General features: G+C 49.0%; 2 protein-coding genes and 1 long non-coding RNA gene across 2 annotated transcripts in view; 2 read left to right on the top strand and 1 right to left on the bottom strand.

Moving 5' to 3' along the window:
- LOC143808876 (uncharacterized) overlaps positions 1-20,694 on the top strand; it is a 986,487-nt gene that overhangs the window by 431,361 nt on the left and 534,432 nt on the right.
- The window catches only part of LOC143808897 (uncharacterized), a 100,225-nt gene continuing 81,577 nt past the window's right edge, over positions 2,047-20,694 (top strand). Inside the window, exon 1 of the mRNA XM_077292078.1 lies at positions 2,047-2,167. The gene's annotated coding sequence lies outside the window, so the exon portion shown is untranslated. The remainder of the gene's footprint in view (positions 2,168-20,694) is intronic.
- LOC143808905 (uncharacterized) lies at positions 9,132-19,184 on the bottom strand. Its single transcript, XR_013222019.1, has 2 exons — positions 18,578-19,184; positions 9,132-9,366 (listed from the first exon to the last, which is right to left on the bottom strand). It is a non-coding gene; the product is annotated as an uncharacterized LOC143808905 (long non-coding RNA).

Raw genomic sequence — 20,694 nt, forward strand, 5'->3', positions numbered from 1 at the left:
CGGCGGTGCTCCCGTGCCTTGCTGCGGTGCTCCCCGGCGGTGCTCCCCTGCCTTGCTGCGGTGCTCCCCGGCGGTGCTCCCCTGCCTTGCTGCGGTGCTCCCTTGCATTTCTGCGTTCCTCCCGTGCCTTGCTGCGGTGCTCTCGTTCCTTGCTGCGTTGCTCCCGTGCCTTGCTGCGGTGCTCCCCTGCGTTGCTCCCGTGCCTTGCTGCGGTGCTCTCCGGTGGTGCTCCCGTGCCTTGCTGCGGTGCTCCCCGGCGTTGTTCCCGTGCCTTGCTGCGGTGCGCCCCGGCGGTGCTCCCCTGCCTTGCTGCAGTGCTCCCCTATCTTGCTGCGGTGCTCCCCGGCGGTGCTCCCGTGCCTTGCTGCGGTGCTCCCCTGCATTGCTCCCGTGCCTTGCTGCGGTGCTCCCCTGCGTTGCTCCCGTGCCTTGCTGCGGTGCTCCCCGGCATTGCTCCCGTGCCTTGCTGCAGTGCTCCCGTGCCTTGCTGCAGTGCTCCCCTGCGTTGCTCTCGTGCCTTGCTGCGGTGCTCCCCGGCATTGCTCCCGTGCCTTGCTGCAGTGCTCCCCGGCATTGCTCCCGTGCCTTGCTGCAGTGCTCCCGTGCCTTGCTGCGGTGCTCCCCTGCGTTGCTCTCGTGCCTTGCTGCGGTGCTCCCCGGCATTGCTCCCGTGCCTTGCTGCGGTGCTCCCCGGCATTGCTCCCCGGTGTTGCTCCCGTGCCTTGCTGCGGTGCTCCCCGGCATTGCTCCCGTGCCTTGCTGCGGTGCTCCCCGGCATTGCTCCCGTGCCTTGCTGCGGTGCTCCCCGGCATTGCTCCCGTGCCTTGCTGCGGTGCTCCCCTGCGTTGCTCCCGTGCCTTGCTGCGGTGCTCCCCTGCATTGCTCCCGTGCCTTGCTGCGGTGCTCCCGTGCCTTGCTGCGGTGCTCCCCGGCATTGCTCCCGTGCCTTGCTGCGGTGCTCCCCGGCATTGCTCCCGTGCCTTGCTGCGGTGCTCCCCGGCGTTGCTCCCGTGCCTTGCTGCGGTGCTCCCGTGCCTTGCTGCGGTGCTCCCCGGCGGTGCTCCCCTGCATTGCTCCCGTGCCTTGCTGCGGTGCTCCCCTGCGTTGCTCCCGTGCCTTGCTGCGGTGCTCCCCGGCATTGCTCCCGTGCCTTGCTGCAGTGCTCCCGTGCCTTGCTGCGGTGCTCCCCTGCGTTGCTCTCGTGCCTTGCTGCGGTGCTCCCCGGCATTGCTCCTCTGCGTTGCTCCCGTGCCTTGCTGCGGTGCTCCCCTGCGTTGCTCCTGTGCCTTGCTGCAGTGCTCCGCTGCGTTGCTCCCGTGCCTTGCTGCGGTGCTCCCCTGCGTTGCTCCTGTGCCTTGCTGCAGTGCTCCGCTGCGTTGCTCCCGTGCCTTGCTGCGGTGCTCCCCGGCATTGCTCCCCTGTGTTGCTCCCGTGCCTTGCTGCGGTGCTCCCCTGCGTTGCTCCTGTGCCTTGCTGCAGTGCTCCGCTGCGTTGCTCCCGTGCCTTGCTGCGGTGCTCCCCTGCGTTGCTCCTGTGCCTTGCTGCAGTGCTCCGCTGCGTTGCTCCCGTGCCTTGCTGCGGTGCTCCCGCTGATTCTCCTTATATGGGGAAATCTACTGTCTGGGCGCACGGCGGCGCTCGGAAGGGAAGGAGCCATTTCACTTTCTGAATGTAAAATTTGCTGGAATAATTATCCGTTGCCGTGCCACGTGTGCAGAGCCCCTGATACCCGTGGAAACCCCCCACAAGTGACCCCATTGTGTACACCAGACCCTCAGGGGCCTTCTGTAGATCTGCACTGAACCCGCAGGAGCTTCACAGACGTTTATAAGGTGGAGCCTGGAAATAAAACCCTCACATTGTTCTCAGATACAAACAATCTGCGGTGCAAGGTCTCCTGGGAAACCAGCAGATCCCGTGCGGCGCCCATAGGGTTAATGATGAGCAGCGTGCAGGGGGCGGGGCTGACACTGCGGATACGCCTGCAACAGGCAGGAACCTCTCACCGGAAGTGACAGCATAAGGCTCCGGAAGTCAGCGCTCCCTCCTGTCCTGCTGTGCTCCGCCCCTCCTGGTGACGTCACCACAGGTCCTTCAGCTTAGTTTACTGCTGTGCTCCGCCCCTCCTAGTCGCATGATGGTGACGTCACCACAGGTCCTTCAGCTTGTGGTTGTGGCTAAATCCAAGTCGGCTAAAGGACCTGGTCCCTCTGCCGACTGGGAAATAGCCCACTCTCTGTGAGAAAGCTAAATCCAAGTCGGCTAAAGGCCCAGGTCCTTCTGTGCACTGGGATTTAGCTTTCTCACACAGAGTGGGCTATTTCCCAGTCGGCAGAGGGACCAGGTCCTTTAGCCGACTTGGATTTAGCCTGCTCTATATAAGAATGCTAAATCCCAGCAGATAGAAGGACCCTTATTGTGTATAGATAGATATGAATCCTGTCATGTGATTTTTTGCAGTAATATTGAGCCGCAGACTAGATATGACATCTGATTACACATTTATTTATATGTGACAATTATACACACAAATTTTCCCCTTAATCCCAGTGTGTACAATATTCTGCGCCAATCTCATCCTCGTCCCGTTTTATTTACTGGTGATCATTTTTGTAGATCACACAACTACAGATTTTTTTCCATGCATGCACCTAGGAGTGTTTTAACCCTCGGGCAATTTTCCGTTTTTTTTTTTTTTTTATTTCCTTCCCATAACTTATTTTTCCATCCACATCGCCATTGGGATTTTTTTGTTATTTTGGCGGGACGTTCTTATTGATACCATTTTGGCGCGGATACCATGTTTTGATCACCTCTTATTTCATTTTATTGCAATGTTGCTGCGACCAAAAAAAACGTAATTATGGCGTTTTTTTTCTCGTTATGCCATTTGCTGATCAGATTATTTTACATTTTGATTGGTCAGACCTTTCTGATCACGTCAATTCCAAATTTATTTTTTTTTAAATGGAGCAAACGCGATATTTCTTTTTCTGATATTTTTATGATATATGATGTAACTGCATCATGCGTTGTGAAGGGGTTAATACTATAATTATTGGCCAAATGGACCAGGTCCTTCGGCCGACTTGGATTTAGCCTGCTCTCTGTGAGAAAGCTAAATCCCAGTCGGCTAAAGGACCAGGTCCCTTGGAGTGTTTAAATACTAGACCTAGCAGGATAAAGGACCAGGTCCTTCTGCCAACTTGGATTTAGCCTGCTCACTGTGAGAAAGCTAAATCCCAGTGGGATAAAGGACCAGGTCCCTTGGAGTGGTTTAATACCAGACTTAGTAAGCTAAAACACCAGGTCCTTCTGCCCACTTAGCTTTAGCTTGCTGTATATAACAAAGTCTAGTGGGCAACGCAGTCCAACAGAGATTCATCAATGTGATGCACTGTAATGATTCCACTAGTTCACTGTCGGACTTACATACTGTAGTGCTGATGTGTCACGCAGGGGGCAGTCCGGCAATCCAACCTACTACAATGTTTCCGCCAGGTTATGCGTATTGCCGGTCACTGTGCTCCTTGAGTTCACCTCCAGTGACAGCTCAGAGGGTCTGTGATAACCGCAGACTGTAATCTCCAGTGACCTCAGAGGTGGCGGCTTCCATGCCGCCCTTAGTGTGTGTACGGCGGACACGGGGAGGGGTCACGTTTTATGATGTCACTGTGGCTTCTGTATGTATTGGAGCAGGGGATCGTCTTGGGACCTTGATGATGATGATAAATGGGTGAAAGAGGGTGTCTGTTTTTATATTTTAATTACCGTACATGTTTTTAATGTGTTTCTTTATTTTTACTTACAGTGTTAGTAAACGGGGTGTTTCATAGACACCTCTCTATTACTAACCCTGGGCTTGATGTCAGCTGTGATTTTTGACAAATCACAGTTGTAATTATACTTACAGCCCTGGCAAAAATTAAGAGACCACTGCAAAATGTCCAGTTTGTCTGATTTTTCTCTTTCTAGGTATATTTTTGAGTAAAATGTAAATTGTTCTTTTATTCTATAAACGTCTGACATGTCTCAGAATTTTCAAGAAATAAATTTAGTATTTTTTTCTAACAAAGAAAAATGGTCAAAATTTAAAAAAAACAGTGCTTTCAGACCTCAAATAATGCAAAGAAAACAAGTTCATAATCATTTAGAAACAACAGTACTAATGTTTTACCTCAGGAAGAGTTCAGAAATAGTGATGAGTGAACGTGCTTGCCACTACTCGTTACTCGCCCGAGTATCGGGGTACTCGGCGAGCAGCGAGCATTTCCGGTACTATTCGGCGGTAACTGCAGTCTCCACCCAGAAGTTTTAGCGGACTTTAGAGACCCAATCATGGTGCAGAGATTGTCTGCCAGGCCATGAAACGCGGCAGCCATCTTTGTTGTGTCGTGCAGTGATTGGCTGGGCCGCACAGCATCATCCCGAGTATAAGAGACCTGGTGCCGCCCTGCTCGCCGCATTCTGTTCCTGTTTCAGCGAGAATAGGGAGAGCTGCTGCCGAGATAGGGTCAGAATCGTGGTTTTAGAGTGTAGGTCTGCAACTCTTACATCCACAACTCCTCAGAAACCAAAAGTCCTTTTTAGGGCTAATTTGTGGGTCCCGATATTGCAGCACTAGGTAGGCAGGGCATAGCATATCCACATCAGTGCAAGGCCTGCAGGCACTGTATGTGCGTCCATTGCTCCCACTGCATCCCTCCCAAAGCTCCATAACTGCCTGCAGCTGCAGCTTATTTACTGTCTATATATTTATTTTTCCTTCATTTTTTTCAAAAATCCCCCCCCCCCAAAAAAAAAAAAAATACAGTCTGTTCTGTCATACTGAGGCCTGTTGAAAAGTTATAGTTTGTCAGGCATACGTAGCATAGTTGTCTGTGCGACCCTTGTGCTCCCTTTTTTTTGGTGTTTTAAATTCACTGAAAAAGGCCTCATATATCTGCGTGCTCCATGTTTGGTCATTGGAGGCCGGTGTACTTATTTTTTGACTGTGTGATAGTCAAATTCTATACAGCACTATTTCGTATCAAAAAAATTCAAAGGCTACAGATTTGCCAGTGTGGTGTTTCCGTTACAGCCGTCATATATCTCTGTGCTCCAAGTTTGGGCATTGGAGGCTGGTGTACTTATTTTTTGGCTGTGTGATACTCAAATTCAATACAGCACTATTTTGCATAAATTAACTTAAAAAAAACATGAATACAGTCTGTTAGGTCAGGCTGAGGCCTGCCTGGTGTTTGGGTTTGAAAAATCATAGATTTGCAGGCATACTGATCACATATTATTTCGCTACTAATAAAGACATTTGTGTTGAGCATTTGAAATAGTGCAGTAGTCCATTTAAAATGGTTAAGGCAAGAGGCAAAGGACGGGGAAGTGGACGTGATGGTGCATCCATAGGATGAGGCCGTGGGCAAGGTGAAAGTGGGCAACAACAAAGACCCACATCTTCTCGCTCGACATTCCTGTCCCAGTTTCTAGGGTACCGCAGCACACAACTATTGAAGCCAGAGCAGTGTGTAACGGTTGTTGGTTGGATAGCGGATAATGCTTCCAGTCACTTAGCCATCACCACCACCACCTTGTCTTTCACACGGTCAAGTCTGAGTAGCCGTGAGTGAGGCCAGGATATTACTCACCCTGATCCTCCTTCCTCCCACCATGCCGAGTACCCTGAGACAACTGATCCCACACTTGGACACTCTGAAGAGCTGTTCAGTTTTCCATTTCAAGATTCAGAAATCTCTGCAGGTCAACTTGAAGTGGGGAAAGATGAGATCGCATGTAGAGCTGCCCAAAGCTTTGACCAGCCCCAGTCACACGAAGGCAATGGTGGGAAAGTGTCACAAGAGGTGGACCATGATGAGACCTAATTTCTAGAAAGTCAGGAGGAGGAGCAAGGTGCACATGTGGAAGACGAGGTGGTGGATGTCATAGTAAATGACCCAAGCTGGCAGGAGGACATGCGTAGCGAGGACAGCAGCACAAATGGGGAAGGAGGCATATCCCCCAACAGGCAGGAAGAAGCATTGTGGTGGCCACAGACAGAAGGCGTGCATCCGTTCCCTGTAACACCAACATGAGTGAAGTTGCCATTCCACCTGTGAGATCTTCCCGAGTCTGGCTATTTTTTAAAGACTCTGCCGATAACCCTAAACAGGCCATTTGCAGCACCTGCCATGCCTGCTTCAGCAGGGGTAGCAAAACAACCAGCCTGACCACCAGCATGATCAGGCACATGCAAGCAAAGCACCTGACTTTGTGGGCCGAACCCCAGGCTCGAGGACCACTGCATGCTGGTCACACCACTGCTTCTTCCACTGTTTTGCATAGAAGCCAATCCCTAGTACACCGTGCATGTGAAGATGCCTCTAGCCCTGCACCTCTTGTGGCCCACAGTCAAGCAGCACCATCAGCAAGCCCGTCCACGTCCTTGACCCAGCACAGCATTCAGTTGTCTATAACCCAGTCTTTGGAACACAAGCAGAAATACCCAGCCAACACCCCACAGGCCACAGTCCTCAATTCCATTATTTCTCTTCTGCTTGTGCTAGAAATGCTGCCTTTTAGGCTTGTTGAGACGGAAGCATTCCGCAACCTGATGGAGCGGTCATCCCAAGGTACTCGGTCCCCAGTCGCCACTATTTCTCTCGGTGTGCCGTACCGGCATTACACCAGCATGTGTCCCACAACATTACCCGTGCCCTCAACAATGCTGTTACCGGGAAAGTCCACCTAACCACGGACACGTGGACAAGTGCTTGTGGGCAGGGATGGTACATCTCAATGACGGCACACTGGGTTAACATAGTGGAAGCCGGGACCCAGTTGGACCTTGAGATGGAACACATCCTCCCCACGCTGAGGATTGCTGGCCCTATGTCAATCAGGGTTGCCCCCACAGTCTACAGCTCCTGCACCTCCTCCTCCTATTCATCCTCCATCTCTGAAATCAACACATCAGTCAGAAGCTGGAAGCACTGCAGCACTGCCTCAGCCAAGCGGCAACAGGCTGTGCTGAAGATAATCTGCATAGGTGACAAACCGCACAATGCAGAAGAGTTGTGGACAGCGCTGAAAGAGCAGTCAGATGTTTGGATGACACCGCTGAACCTACAGCCAGGCATGGTCATGTGTGACAATGGCCGAAACCTGGTGGCGGCTCTGAGGCAAGGTGAGCTCACACACGTACCTTGCTTGGCCCATGTGCTTAATCTCTTGGTTCAACGTTTTCTGAAAAGCTACCCGGAGCTGCCGGATCTGCTAGTGAAAGTACGCTGTCTGTCTGACCATTTTAGAAAGTCAGCTACAGCTTCAGCCGCCCTTGCCGTGCTTCAGCAGCGTTTTCAGATTCCAGCTCACTGACTATTGTGTGATGTCCCCCATCCCCACGCGCTGGAACTCTACGCTGCATATCTTGGAAAGGAGCAGAAGAGGGCCGTTGTTGACTACCAACATTAACAAGGCCGTCGAATTTCAGGTCAGACTCCACACATAAGACCTCAGGAGTGGACATGGATGTCAGACATATATAACATCCTCCAAAACTTTGAGGACTGCACTAAGATGGTGAGTGGCGATGATGCCATAATTAGCATCACTATCCCGCTTCTCAACATTCTGAAAAACTCTCTGCTCACAATCAAAGAGGATGCATTGCAGGCGGAGCACGAGGACATGGAGCAAGGAAACATACAGGGGGATTACACTCAGCCCAGCCTCATGTCTTCTCAACGTGGATTGGTAGGCAATCAGGAGGAGGAGGAAGAACAGGAGCTACTTTCATGTGCTATAGATGGTACTACAAACACATCTGTATTAGCTTCTGTTCAGTGGGGATGACCTGAGGACAGGGAGGAGGAGGAGGACAGCATCGTCAGTCGTCCTGTTGATGAGGACACGGAAGTCTTGCCTGTTAGCAGTCTGGCAGGCATGGCTGACTTTAAGTTGCACTGCATTTCACGTGACCCTCGGATTATCAAAATTTTGGGTGACACTCATTACTGGTTGGTGACACTTCTAGACCCACGCTACAAGGAGAACTTTCAATCTCTTCTGCCTGAGGCAGAGAGGTGTACTAAAATTTTGCAGTACCACAGGGCCCTTGTAGCGGAATTACTTAGAAAATTCCCATGTGAGAACGCTGGCAGCAGACTTCAAGAGTTTGTTGTACAACCAAGGACTCCAAGCAAGAGAGAGACAGAAGTACAATCCAGCTCAGGCAGGGGAACAATGGCCAAGTTCTGGGACAGTTTTCTCAGACACTCCCATCGTGGCGGCACAGAGGCAAGGGGTGCTGTCACAAGAAGTGCAATGTTTGGGAAGATGGTGAGGGAGTACCTTGCAGATCGTGCAAACATCCTCCGGGATTCCTATGTGCCTTTGAATTATTGGGTATCCAAGCTGGACACGTGACATGAACTGGCTGTCTACACCTTGGAGGTCCTGGCCTGCCCTGCTGCTAGCGTTCTGTCAGAGAGGGTTTTTAGTGCCGCTGGTGGAATTATAACAGAAAAGCGCATCCGCCTGTCAACTGAAAATGCTGACAGGCTGACTCTTATAAAAATGAACAAGGCCTGGATTGGGAAAGACTTCTGTACACCACCAAGTGAAAACAGCAAAACATAACCTCAAATACATTCTCTCTTTTGGGGAGGCGTATTCTTATGCACCTCTTCACAACCCAACATGGGTATACGCTTACAGATTTGGTCTGTTTGTTCTTATCCTCCTCCTTATCCTAATCCTCCTCCTCCAGAACCAATATATCACCAGCGTGAACGTGGTCTGTACGGTGCATTTTGGCCAAGGATGCTCTGATGGCACTCTTTTATTTTTTTTTAAAAAGGACAACACATTGGGGAACTGGGCATGACATTACATTGGGCTGACTTCTTAACTTGCTCTCCTGCAATCTAAAATGTTCCTGCCACTAGATCACCAGGGTAAACATGCTCAGTACTGTTATAGGCCGTTAATATTTGGGCTAGGGGCATGCGATGGCACTAGTGTACTTTTAAAAAAGGTACTGTCGGGGTCGTCACGACAATAACCCTCATTCACCAGTCATCCCAAATTAAAGTATGAGCAGAGCATTTGGTACCGGGTAAGAATGAGTCAGACAAATAGCTGGTTCAATCTCAGTTGATGCTCGTGCGTCTACCAGTATCGGCCACGATCACAGCAACTGCGTTTATTTCCGGATACACAGTACTATATTGTGTGTTAGGAGAAGGAATGCATTGGGCGGGGTTTAAGCAGTATATGTCTAGTATTCAGTCTTTCTGATTTGTCCTGATGTCTCCTGGCGAATCCTCCTTTCTTCACATTCCTCAAGTTTCAATTTAAGAAGAAATGATACTTCTTTCCTCAGAGACAAAAAGTAGGGCAAAGGTGAATACTGGCAGCCATTTTAAATACAATTACATCTACATTAGCTAGCAGATGGGAAAAACTTATTGTTTCACAGTATAAGAATACAACAGTACAAAAAGTGTATGAAGATATATCTTTTCACCTTGACAGTACCCCCTTTGGGGAATTGTTTGGCAGATCATGCACTGCATTACAAGTCTCAGAGACCCACACCACTACATTGGCCCTAATTCTTAACTGTCTCCTGCAATGTCTCTTCCTTATCTCCGACAACATGACCTGGGTGAACATGCTTTGTATTGTTATAGGCCCGTGAAGTTTGGGCATGGGTGGCTGTGATGGCAATAGTATATTTTTAAAAAAGGTACCCCCCATTGGTGAAACCACATCCTTGATAGCAAACACTTCACATTTGTGTACCTTAAAGAGCTCACTGGAAAAGCTCCTTTTTGTGTTGCCTGGTTGCGCAAATTGGACACAATACACTTCATATAAATTTGATAATGCAATGATGTTAGTTTGGCTCAGTAGTTTATTACAAATATTTCTTTGTCCACTATATTAGTTTCTCTCCTTGAGAGCGATAACTTTGGCTGCCTCAAATGTACAAATGGCGAATATACAAATGGCGATTTGTAAACAAGATTGAAATACTGTACACCGAATGCATTCAGACAATCACATAGCTGCATGTCTTGTAAAACATTTACAAATGTGACAGACAATGCTCATAATGCACCATGTTGATAAATGTTTGTTTTCTCACTTCAGAAACAGTTTGAAGCCTCTATATGTTTGCTGTTTGTCGTTGTAAAACATTAAGGTTTACTGAAACTCTGCCTGTGGTGGTTTGATCTAAATCCTTGTGGTTTTTATTTTCTAGTGGTTTATGGCCACTCGTCTGATGACTCCATGATATCTCAGTTTAATACACCCGTGAAAGCTGGTCACTTGAAGGTCTGGGTGAAACTAGAGTTACTACATAGTGTAAATCACTATTTAAGACCAGAGAAACATGACTAAGACAGATACCAAAACTGGGGTACCTGTACATGTACAGTGTGCTGATACCTGCATAATTGGGGACGCCCATGCAGTGTAGGTAATCTCAAAGGGGTTCTCTGTCTTGGTGTTGCTTCTCGGATATTCCAGACGGATGATATTTAAAAGCCTCTTGGTGATGATCTAAGTAGACTGTATGAAGTTAATCTTCATATATACACGTAATCAGTATATCTATGTAATCCTTATATGTAATCATTAACTTTTGTATGTTATTGGTAACATATACAAAAATGTACGCACTCACACTATTCAATCTTAATATTCCTTGATTTTTGTAGTTTGCAATGAAATTGCTTTGTATTGCTAGGATTAGACTTTTTTAAAGCCGTATCTGAACCTTAGTGTTAAAAACATGGCAAACACAATTGCCAAATTTCCTGTAAATAATTCTGCAAAGAGGGAACCATCATACCATAAAAAATACGAGTAGATTTTCATGGGCACATCCAGTATGTGTGTTCCAAGGCCTAATGGGGTGCATATGACTATGCAGCAGGGCTGGCCTTGCCGCCAATGTGTAAAACAAAGGAGTACGGAGTACAAAATGCATATTGTGAAGTGGATTTTCATGGGCCCATCCACTATGTGGGTTCAAAGGCTTATTGGGGTGCATATGAATTGGTAGCAGGGCAGGCCTTGAATTCAATGCAACACTTTTTCAGGAGTCCCCCCTGGACATCTTATGACAGGGGTACTGTGGTGCGTCGTAATTCTTGGCAGCCCATCCACTCACAGCATAGGCTACAACAGCTTAGGAGACCCACTGTTTCATATTGGCCCTTTAAGAAGATTAATGCCGCCTGATGCCAGTAAAAATAGGCTCTGTGACTTTAAGAGTCCCTCCTTTATAAATGAAACAAGATGGGTCTGCTTATGTGTCACACACCACATGGCCAGTTAAATGTTACAATGACATTTCCCAGTGAATGCATTTGTAGTGGTTGAAAGCAATGTTAAAGTTGAAAAACGCTTCAAAAACGCTGCGTCTGAACTAAGCCTAAGGCTGCCGTCACACTAGCAGTATTTGGTCAGTATTTTACATCAGTATTTGTAGCCAAAACCAGAGAGGAACAAATAGAGGAAAAGTATCATAGAAACACGTCACCACTTCTGCATTTATCACCCACTCCTGGTTTTGGCTACAAATACTGATGTAAAATACTGACCAAATACTCCTTGTGTGACGGCAGCCTAAGAGGGAGAGGAAATTTTCGGCCTGGGGTTAAATATTTGGCCTTACAGGCCAGCAAAACCCATTTTGGTTTCGTTTTAATGTGTTTTTTGTGGCACCAGGAAAAATGGCATGAATCTCGGAAAAAAATTATTAAGGCTGTGAACTAGGAGTCAGGAATTTTTTCAGGGGCGATCCCCATGATGTTCCTGTGTCTTTTGAGCAGTGTTTCCATCATTTTTAGACCTTAAAAGGACCCCCGGGGGAGATCGTAGTAAAAGTACTTGGGTCTCCCATAGACTTATATTGGGTTCGCTGTTCTGGCTGAGTACCCGAGTATTCCAATTTGCTCGACCCCATCACTATTCAGAAATTAATATTTTGTGTACTAACCATAATTTTTAATCACAGCTTTCATGCATCTTGGCATGCTTTCCAGCAGTGTTTCACACTGCTTCTGGCGCAAAAATGTAAGCAGTTCTTTGTTTGATGGCTTGTGACTATCCATCATCCTCTTGATTACATTCCAGAGGTTTCCAGTGGGGTTCAGGTCTGGAGAATGGGCTGGCCATGACAGAGTTTTGATGTGGTGGTTTCTTAATTTTGGCCAGAGCTGTATATATTACCCCAGTTGCCACTGCACACATGCAATCAGGAAGAGCTGAGTCGATGCTCAAGAATTAGCGCTTCTTAGGGTATGTTTCCACGGTCAGGAAACGCTGCTTGTTTGACACTGCGCAGAGCTGCAGCGTCAAACAAGCAGCTTCCAGATGTTCCAGCATAGTGGAGGGGATTTTATGAAATCCCGTCTCCACTATGCGTGGAAACCCGCACGCGGCGGCCCTGCGACTCCGGACATGCTGCGCGTCTTTTCGGATCGCAGCATGTCCGTACACCTTGCAGGGACGCAGCGTCCCCGCAAGGCATATCACAGGGCCCTATGGGAGCGAGCGATCATCCCGGATGTGAAGAGTTAACACATCCGGCATGATCGCGTCGCAGAAAGGGGGCGGGGCTTCGCCGCTGCGGCGATACCGCCGGCCATCCTGACAGTGGAAATATACCCTAATAGATGCTCCATTTCTCGTGCGGCTGAGGACTAGTCTCATTAGTGTTGGTAGGGGCCAATATCCATGGACCTTCACAGCTTTTTAATATCAGCCCTTAGCTGTCTGTTTTGCCGTAGCTGGTTATTAAAAATAGAGGGGGCCCCAATTAATTTTTTGGATGAGTCCACCCATTTTTTAATAACCAGCAAAGAAAAAGCAGACAGCTGTTCACTGATTAATAAGCTGAAAAGTTAAATCTTTATTGGGCCCTTCCCAGCATAATGAGACCAGCTCACAGTTAATGTGGTCTCGTACTTTCGCGTGGTAAAATGGGGGTAGTAAGCGGTAAAGGTGAAAAATAGAACAAAAAGGGGGTAAGCAGGACAATAGCCCTGAAAACAAATGTGGATAGTAAGATCACTTAAAATAACAGAGAATAAAAAGTAATAATAATCTTGAAAAAAGAGGCATAGGTCCAAATGTAGGAGGAGGTGTAGTAGGTGGATGAGCTTGAGGCGAATGTGGCGATGAAGGTGGAAGAGGCAGGGGATGAGGTATCCAACAGTTTTTTGGAGGATTTTTTTTTTTTTAGGGACAGCATTTAAAAGAACATAGTATAAAATAAAAAAGAACAATGTAGATACAGTAGTCGGATGTCCTAGTGGAGGAGGAGATGTAGGTGGACATTGCAGTGTAGGTGGAAGAGGCAGGCCATTATTTTGGTGGATTTTATTTCTCTTCCTTTTTGGTAAGGCCCCAAAATAAAACAAATGGCAAATAAAATATAACAATGTCTGGGTGCAGATGGTACCTTTGTCTGGTTTGCCAAAGGCAAAGACAAGTCCTGTGGACTCCACTCCTGGTTTCTTTTAATGAAGGCGAGAGTGGCCACGTTGGCTTTGGACAGGTGGATGCGCCTATGTGTGATATCCCCTGCTCTGATAAACAAATGTTCCAACATTACACTTGCCACGGGGCATGCCGGCACTTCCAAGCCTAGGCCATGTGTCCAGTTTGGAAACCAAGAAGTTAAATGGGCAGACCCAACTTAGTACATGCAGACGTGTGGACATAGACATGTACTCTTCCACCATGTTGTTATAACACTGGCACCTGGTTGTATAGACCGTATCAGATGGTGGTGCTGGATGCTGTGTCATGCTGATGAATTTTTTTCACATTTTAGCCATGTTAACCTTCCCTTCTGAGGTGGTGCCACAGCTGCGTTGGCGACTTCCTCCTCCTCTGCGTTGTGTTTCTTCTGTCAGGTGGGAATGCAGTCAGTAGTGCCTCTACCAGCATGTGCTTGTATTCACACATTTTGCCATCCCGCTCCAGTGACGGAACAAATAATGGTACTTTGTCTTTGCAGCAGGGATCCAGCAGGGTGGCCACCCAGTAATCAGTAAGGAAGATCTGGGCAACTCTGCGGTCGTTGCGCAGGCACAGCAGACTGTATTGGCTCATTCCGCCCTCTCTCTGTTGGAGTCCCTCAAGGCTCTGGCCTGGGGCCCCTACTTTTTTCCATCTATACCCTTGGCCTAGGATAACTCATAAAGTCCCATGGCTTCCAGTATCACCTGTATGCTGATGACACTCAGATCTACCTCTCTGGCCCAGATGTCACCTCTCTGCTGTCCAGAATCCCGAAGTGTCTAGCAGCCATATCCTCCTTCTTCACCTCTCGCTTCCTAAAACTCAATGTAGACAATACCGAACTCATCTTTCCTCCATCTCGCGTATCCCCCCTACCTGATCTATCTATTATGGTAAGCGGCATCACGCTCTCTCCCACACCTGAAATACGCTGCCTCGCGGTAACTCTCGACTCTGCCCTGTCCATCAAACCGCACGTCCAAACTCTTGCCACCTCCTGTCGCCTCCAACTCAAACATATTGCCATAATCCGTCCCTTCCTCTGCCCTTAATCTACTAAAATGCTTGTGCATGCCCTCATCATCTCTCGCCTCGACTACTGCAACATCCTCCTCTGTGGCCTCCCCGCTAACTCTCTTGCACCACTCCAGTCTGTCCTCAACTCTGCTGCCCGGCTAATCCACCTCTCTCCTCGCTACTCCTGTTTCTCCCCTCTGCAAATCCCTCCACTGGCTCCCAATTCCACAATGAATCCAGTTTAAACTACTAACACTGATCTACAAAGCCATCCACAACCTGTCCCCTCCCTATATCTCTGAACTAATCTCCCACTATCTTCCCTCACGTAATCTCCGATCCTCCCAAGACCTCCTACTCTCCTCCACACTTATTCCTCACACAACCGCCTCCAAGATTTCTCCCCAATATCCTTCATCCTCTCGAATTCCACGCCTCAACACGTCCGATTATCCGCCACCCTTGGATCCCTCAGATGGAACCTGAAAACTCATCTCTTCAGGAAAGCCTACAGCCTGCAATAACCATTCTGCCGCCTCACCACCACCAGAGCTACTGCACCCCCGACCTTTTGTCTCTTCCCCATTATCCCATAGAACGTAAATCCGCAAGGAAATGAAATTTCAACTCATAGCTGTCAAACAAGTTTATTACAAGATGAATAGTTAGAAATAAAAAAGAGAAATATATAAGTATGCATACATACAAATCAATAATAAAGAGTTTTAGAAATCAAAACAATGAATTAAACATTAAAGACAGATTAATAACAAAAGAAAAACACATTTTTTACCAAAGTCCACTGTGCTTTAGCTGCAAAAATTGTATTGTGGTGCTTAAAGGCAACCTGTCACCCCCAAAATCGAGGGCGAGCTAAGCCCACCAGCATCAGGGGCTTATCTACAGCATTCTGTAATGCATTCTGTAATGCTGTAGATAAGCCCCCCGATGTATCCTAAAAAATGAGAAAGAGGTTATATTATACTCACCCAGGGACAGTCCCAGTCCTGTCCGATGGGCATCGCAGTCCGGAGCCTCCTATCTTCATCAGATGACGTCCTCTTCGTGTCTCAATTCAGTAGACAGCGGGATGCCATACAGAAATAAAAACGATCACAATTGTGGGTATCCCCAACGTTTCGGCATCAAATAGCCTTTCTCAAGGGGTATCAGTTTATTTGTGATGCGACCAACAAGGTGAAAGGCTCCCGCTTAATCTTTTCAACGTCCAGAACAAGGCTCCAAGTAAGGACAAAATGCTGCGGTCAGGTTTTGTCCTTGTCATTTTGTCCTTACTTGGATCCTTGTTCCGGACGCTGAAAAGATTAAGCGGGAGCCTTTCACCTTGTTGGTCGCATCACAAATAAACTGATACCCCTTGAGAAAGGCTATTTGATGCCGAAACGTTGGGGATACCCACAATTGTGATCGTTTTTCTTTTCTGTATGGCATCCCGCTGTCTACTGAATTGAGATAATAAATATACATTTACTGCTGAAGATTTATGGTGTGCCGGAGTTATCTATAATACAGGTCCTTCTCAAAAAATTAGCATATAGTGTTAAATTTCATTATTTACCATAATGTAATGATTACAATTAAACTTTCATATATTATAGATTCATTATCCACCAACTGAAATTTGTCAGGTCTTTTATTGTTTTAATACTGATGATTTTGGCCTACAACTCCTGATAACCCAAAAAACCTGTCTCAATAAATTAGCATATTTCACCCGACCAATCAAATAAAAGTGTTTTTTAATACCAAACAAAAAAACCATCAAATAATAATGTTGTTATGCACTCAATACTTGGTCGGGAATCCTTTGGCAGAAATGACTGCTTCAATGCGGCGTGGCATGGAGGCAATCAGCCTGTGACACTGCTGAGATGTTATGGAGGCCCAGGATGCTTCAATAGCGGCCTTAAGCTCATCCAGAGTGTTGGGTCTTGCGTCTCTCAACTTTCTCTTCACAATATCCCACAGATTCTCTATGGGGTTCAGGTCAGGAGAGTTGGCAGGCCAATTGAGCACAGTAATACCATGGTCAGTAAACCATTTACCAGTGGTTTTGGCACTGTGAGCAGGTGCCAGGTCGTGCTGAAAAATGAAATCTTCATCTCCATAAAGCATTTCAGCCGATGGAAGCATGAAGTGCTCCAAAATCTCCTGATAGCTAGCTGCATTGACCCTGCCCTCGATGAAACACAGTGGACCAACACCAGCAGCTGACATGGCACCCCACACCATCACTGACTGTGGGTACTTGACACTGGACTTCAGGCATTTTGGCATTTCCTTCTCCCCAGTCTTCCTCCAGACTCTGGCACCTTGATTTCCGAATGACATGCAAAATTTGCTTTCATCAGAAAAAAGTACTTGGGACCACTTAGCAACAGTCCAGTGCTGCTTCTCTGTAGCCCAGGTCAGGCGCTTCTGCCGCTGTTTACCTGGGGAATGCGGCACCTGTAGCCCATTTCCTGCACACGCCTGTGCACGGTGGCTCTGGATGTTTCCACACCAGACTCAGTCCACTGCTTCCTCAGGTTCCCCAAGGTCTGGAATCGGTCCTTCTCCACAATCTTCCTCAGGGTCCGGTCACCTCTTCTCGTTGTACAGCGTTTTCTGCCACATTGTTTCCTTCCAACAGACTTACCATTGAGGTGCCTTGATACAGCACTCTGGGAACAGCCTATTTGTTGAGAAATTTCTTTCTGGGTCTTACCCTCTTGCTTAAGGGTGTCAATGATGGCCTTCTTGACATCTGTCAGGTCGCTAGTCTTACCCATGATGGGGGTTTTGAGTAATGAACCAGGCAGGGAGTTTATAAAAGCCTCAGGTATCTTTTGCATGTGTTTAGAGTTAATTAGTTGATTCAGAAGATTAGGGTAATAGGTCGTTTAGAGAACCTTTTCTTGATATGCTAATTTATTGAGACAGGTTTTTTGGGTTATCAGGAGTTGTAGGCCAAAATCATCAGTATTAAAACAATAAAAGACCTGACAAATTTCAGTTGGTGGATAATGAATCTATAATATATGAAAGTTTAATTGTAATCATTACATTATGGTAAATAATGAAATTTAACACTATATGCTAATTTTTTGAGAAGGACCTGAATATTGGACTCTTTTTCTCCAGAGCACCCCTGCCTAAGTATAGTGAGCACCCTTGACTTTTGTTTTGGTCCTCTTCGTGTCTTCACGCTGCGGCTCCAGCACAAAGTACTGCAGTGTGCAGGCCCCTCTGACCTTTCCAGGCGCCTGCGCACCACAGCGTGAAGACAAGAAGAGGAAGTCATCCTATTAAGATGGGAGGCCCAGGACCGGACCGCGACTTGGATCGGACCGCCAGCGTGAGTATAATATAACCTCTTTTTCTCATCTTTTAAGATACATTGGAGGCTTAACTACAGCATTACAGAATGCTGTAGGATAAGCCCCTGACGCTGGTGGGCTTAGCTTACCATCGATTTTGGGGGTGACAGGTTCCCTTTAACAGGGGGAGACGGAGAGCGGGGGAGGGAGACGGAGAGCGGGGGAGGGAGACGGAGAGCGGGGGAGGGAGACGGAGAGCGGGGGAGGGAGACGGAGAGCGGGGGAGGGAGACGGAGAGCGGGGGAGGGAGACGGAGAGCGGGGGAGGGAGACGGAGAGCGGGGGAGGGAGACGGAGAGCGGGGGAGGGAGACGGAGAGCGGGGGAGGGAGACGGAGAGCGGGGGAGGGAGACGGAGAGCGGGGGAGGGAGACGGAGAGCGGGGGAGGGAGACGGAGAGCGGGGGAGGGAGACGGAGAGCGGGGGAGGGAGACGGAGAGCGGGGGAGGGAGACGGAGAGCGGGGGAGGGAGACGGAGAGCGGGGGAGGGAGACGGAGAGCGGGGGAGGGAGACGGAGAGCGGGGGAGGGAGACGGAGAGCGGGGGAGGGAGACGGAGAGCGGGGGAGGGAGACAATTTAGTAATTATACTCATCTATCTGACATTATCAGACGCCCACAGTGTCATCCCTTTGGATCCTCACATGGATTGTGGGGGCACCGCCATTCCACTTGGTGAAAAGAAGTCCAGTGATGAAATGACATCTGCAGGGAGGTCACTGCTCTGGGGGGCACAGGATGGGGAAAAGTCACAATACCTAGAATAAAACAGAAAAAAAATCATGCAGAAAACTGGATACAAGTAGTGGCTGACACCAGTGGCCACCGGGCTAATACTGACCAGCACAGCGTGCGAGGGGAGAATAAAGTCAGGGATCTGGAGACATTGTTGTAAAGCTGCTTCGCTCCCAGAGGTCATAGCTCAGTCATCAACCTGACAGCATGTGTCCCCAATAATATTAATGAGAACACATTTTATGTATATTAAAAAAAAAAAAAAAAAAAAAAAAAAAAAAAAAAAAAAAAACAAACAGGACCGACCCCTCACCACCAGGCAGAGATTCTCATGCTAAGTAATATCAATCCCTCAGATCTCCATCATCATTCATCCCCTCCCCTGTTCGCCCCCACACACGTAGCACTATACTTTCCTGCACCCCCCCACCGCAAGTGACATCACACACACTGACCTGCACACCACACAGACCCATGCGAGTAACATCAGCCCCATTCTCCCCAGGCAGCCCCATGCAAGCACCCCCCCCCATTCTCCCCAGGCAGCCCCATGCAAGCAACATCACCCCATTCTCCCCTGGCAGCCCCATGCAAGCAACATCACCCCCATGCAAGCATCACCCCATTCTCCCCAAGCAGCCCCATGCAAGCAACATCACCCCATTCTCCCCAGGCAGCCCCATGCAAGCAACATCACCCCATTCTCCCCAAGCAGCCCCATGCAAGCAACATCACCCCATTCTCCCCAGGCAGCCCCATGCAAGCAACATCACCCCATTCTCCCCTGGCAGCCCCATGCAAGCATCACCCCATTCTCTCCAAGCAGCCCCATGCAAGCATCACCCCATTCTCCCCAAGCAGCCCCATGCAAGCAACACCACCCCATTCTCCCCAAGCAGCCCCATGCAAGCAACACCCCCCCATTCTCCCCAGGCAGCCCCATGCAAGCAACACCCCCCCATTCTCCCCAGGCAGCCCCATGCAAGCAACACCCCCCCCCATTCTCCCCAGGCAGCCCCATGCAAGCAACACCCCCATTCTCCCCAAGCAGCCCCATGCAAGCAACATCACCCCATTCTCCCCAAGCAGCCCCATGCAAGCATCATCACCCCATTCTCCCCAGGCAGCCCCATGCAAGCAACACCCCCCCATTCTCCCCAGGCAGCCCCATGCAAGCAACATCACCCCGTTCTCCCCAAGCAGCCCCATGCAAGCAACATCACCCCGTTCTCCCCAGGCAGCCCCATGCAAGCAACATCACCCCATTCTCCCCAGGCAGCCCCATGCAAGCAACATCACCCCATTCTCCCCAGGCAGCCCCATGCAAGCAACATCACCCCATTCTCCCCAGGCAGCCCCATGCAAGCAACATCACCCCATTCTCCCCAGGCAGCCCCATGCAAGCAACATCACCCCATTCTCCCCAGGCAGCCCCATGCAAGCAACATCACCCCATTCTCCCCAGGCAGCCCCATGCAAGCAACATCACCCCATTCTCCCCTGGCAGCCCCATGCAAGCAACATCACCCCATTCTCTCCAAGCAGCCCCATGCAAGCATCACCCCATTTTCCCCAAGCAAGCATCACCCCATTCTCCCCAAGCAGCCCCATGCAAGCATCATCACCCCATTCTCCCCAGGCAGCCCCATGCAAGCAACACCCCCCCATTCTCCCCAGGCAGCCCCATGCAAGCAACATCACCCCGTTCTCCCCAAGCAGCCCCATGCAAGCAACATCACCCCGTTCTCCCCAGGCAGCCCCATGCAAGCAACATCACCCCATTCTCCCCAGGCAGCCCCATGCAAGCAACATCACCCCATTCTCCCCAGGCAGCCCCATGCAAGCAACATCACCCCATTCTCCCCAGGCAGCCCCATGCAAGCAACATCACCCCATTCTCCCCAGGCAGCCCCATGCAAGCAACATCACCCCATTCTCCCCAGGCAGCCCCATGCAAGCAACATCACCCCATTCTCCCCAGGCAGCCCCATGCAAGCAACATCACCCCATTCTCCCCAGGCAGCCC

This window comes from Ranitomeya variabilis, chromosome 2 (assembly GCF_051348905.1).
Source record: "Ranitomeya variabilis isolate aRanVar5 chromosome 2, aRanVar5.hap1, whole genome shotgun sequence".
Lineage (NCBI taxonomy): Eukaryota > Metazoa > Chordata > Amphibia > Anura > Dendrobatidae > Ranitomeya > Ranitomeya variabilis.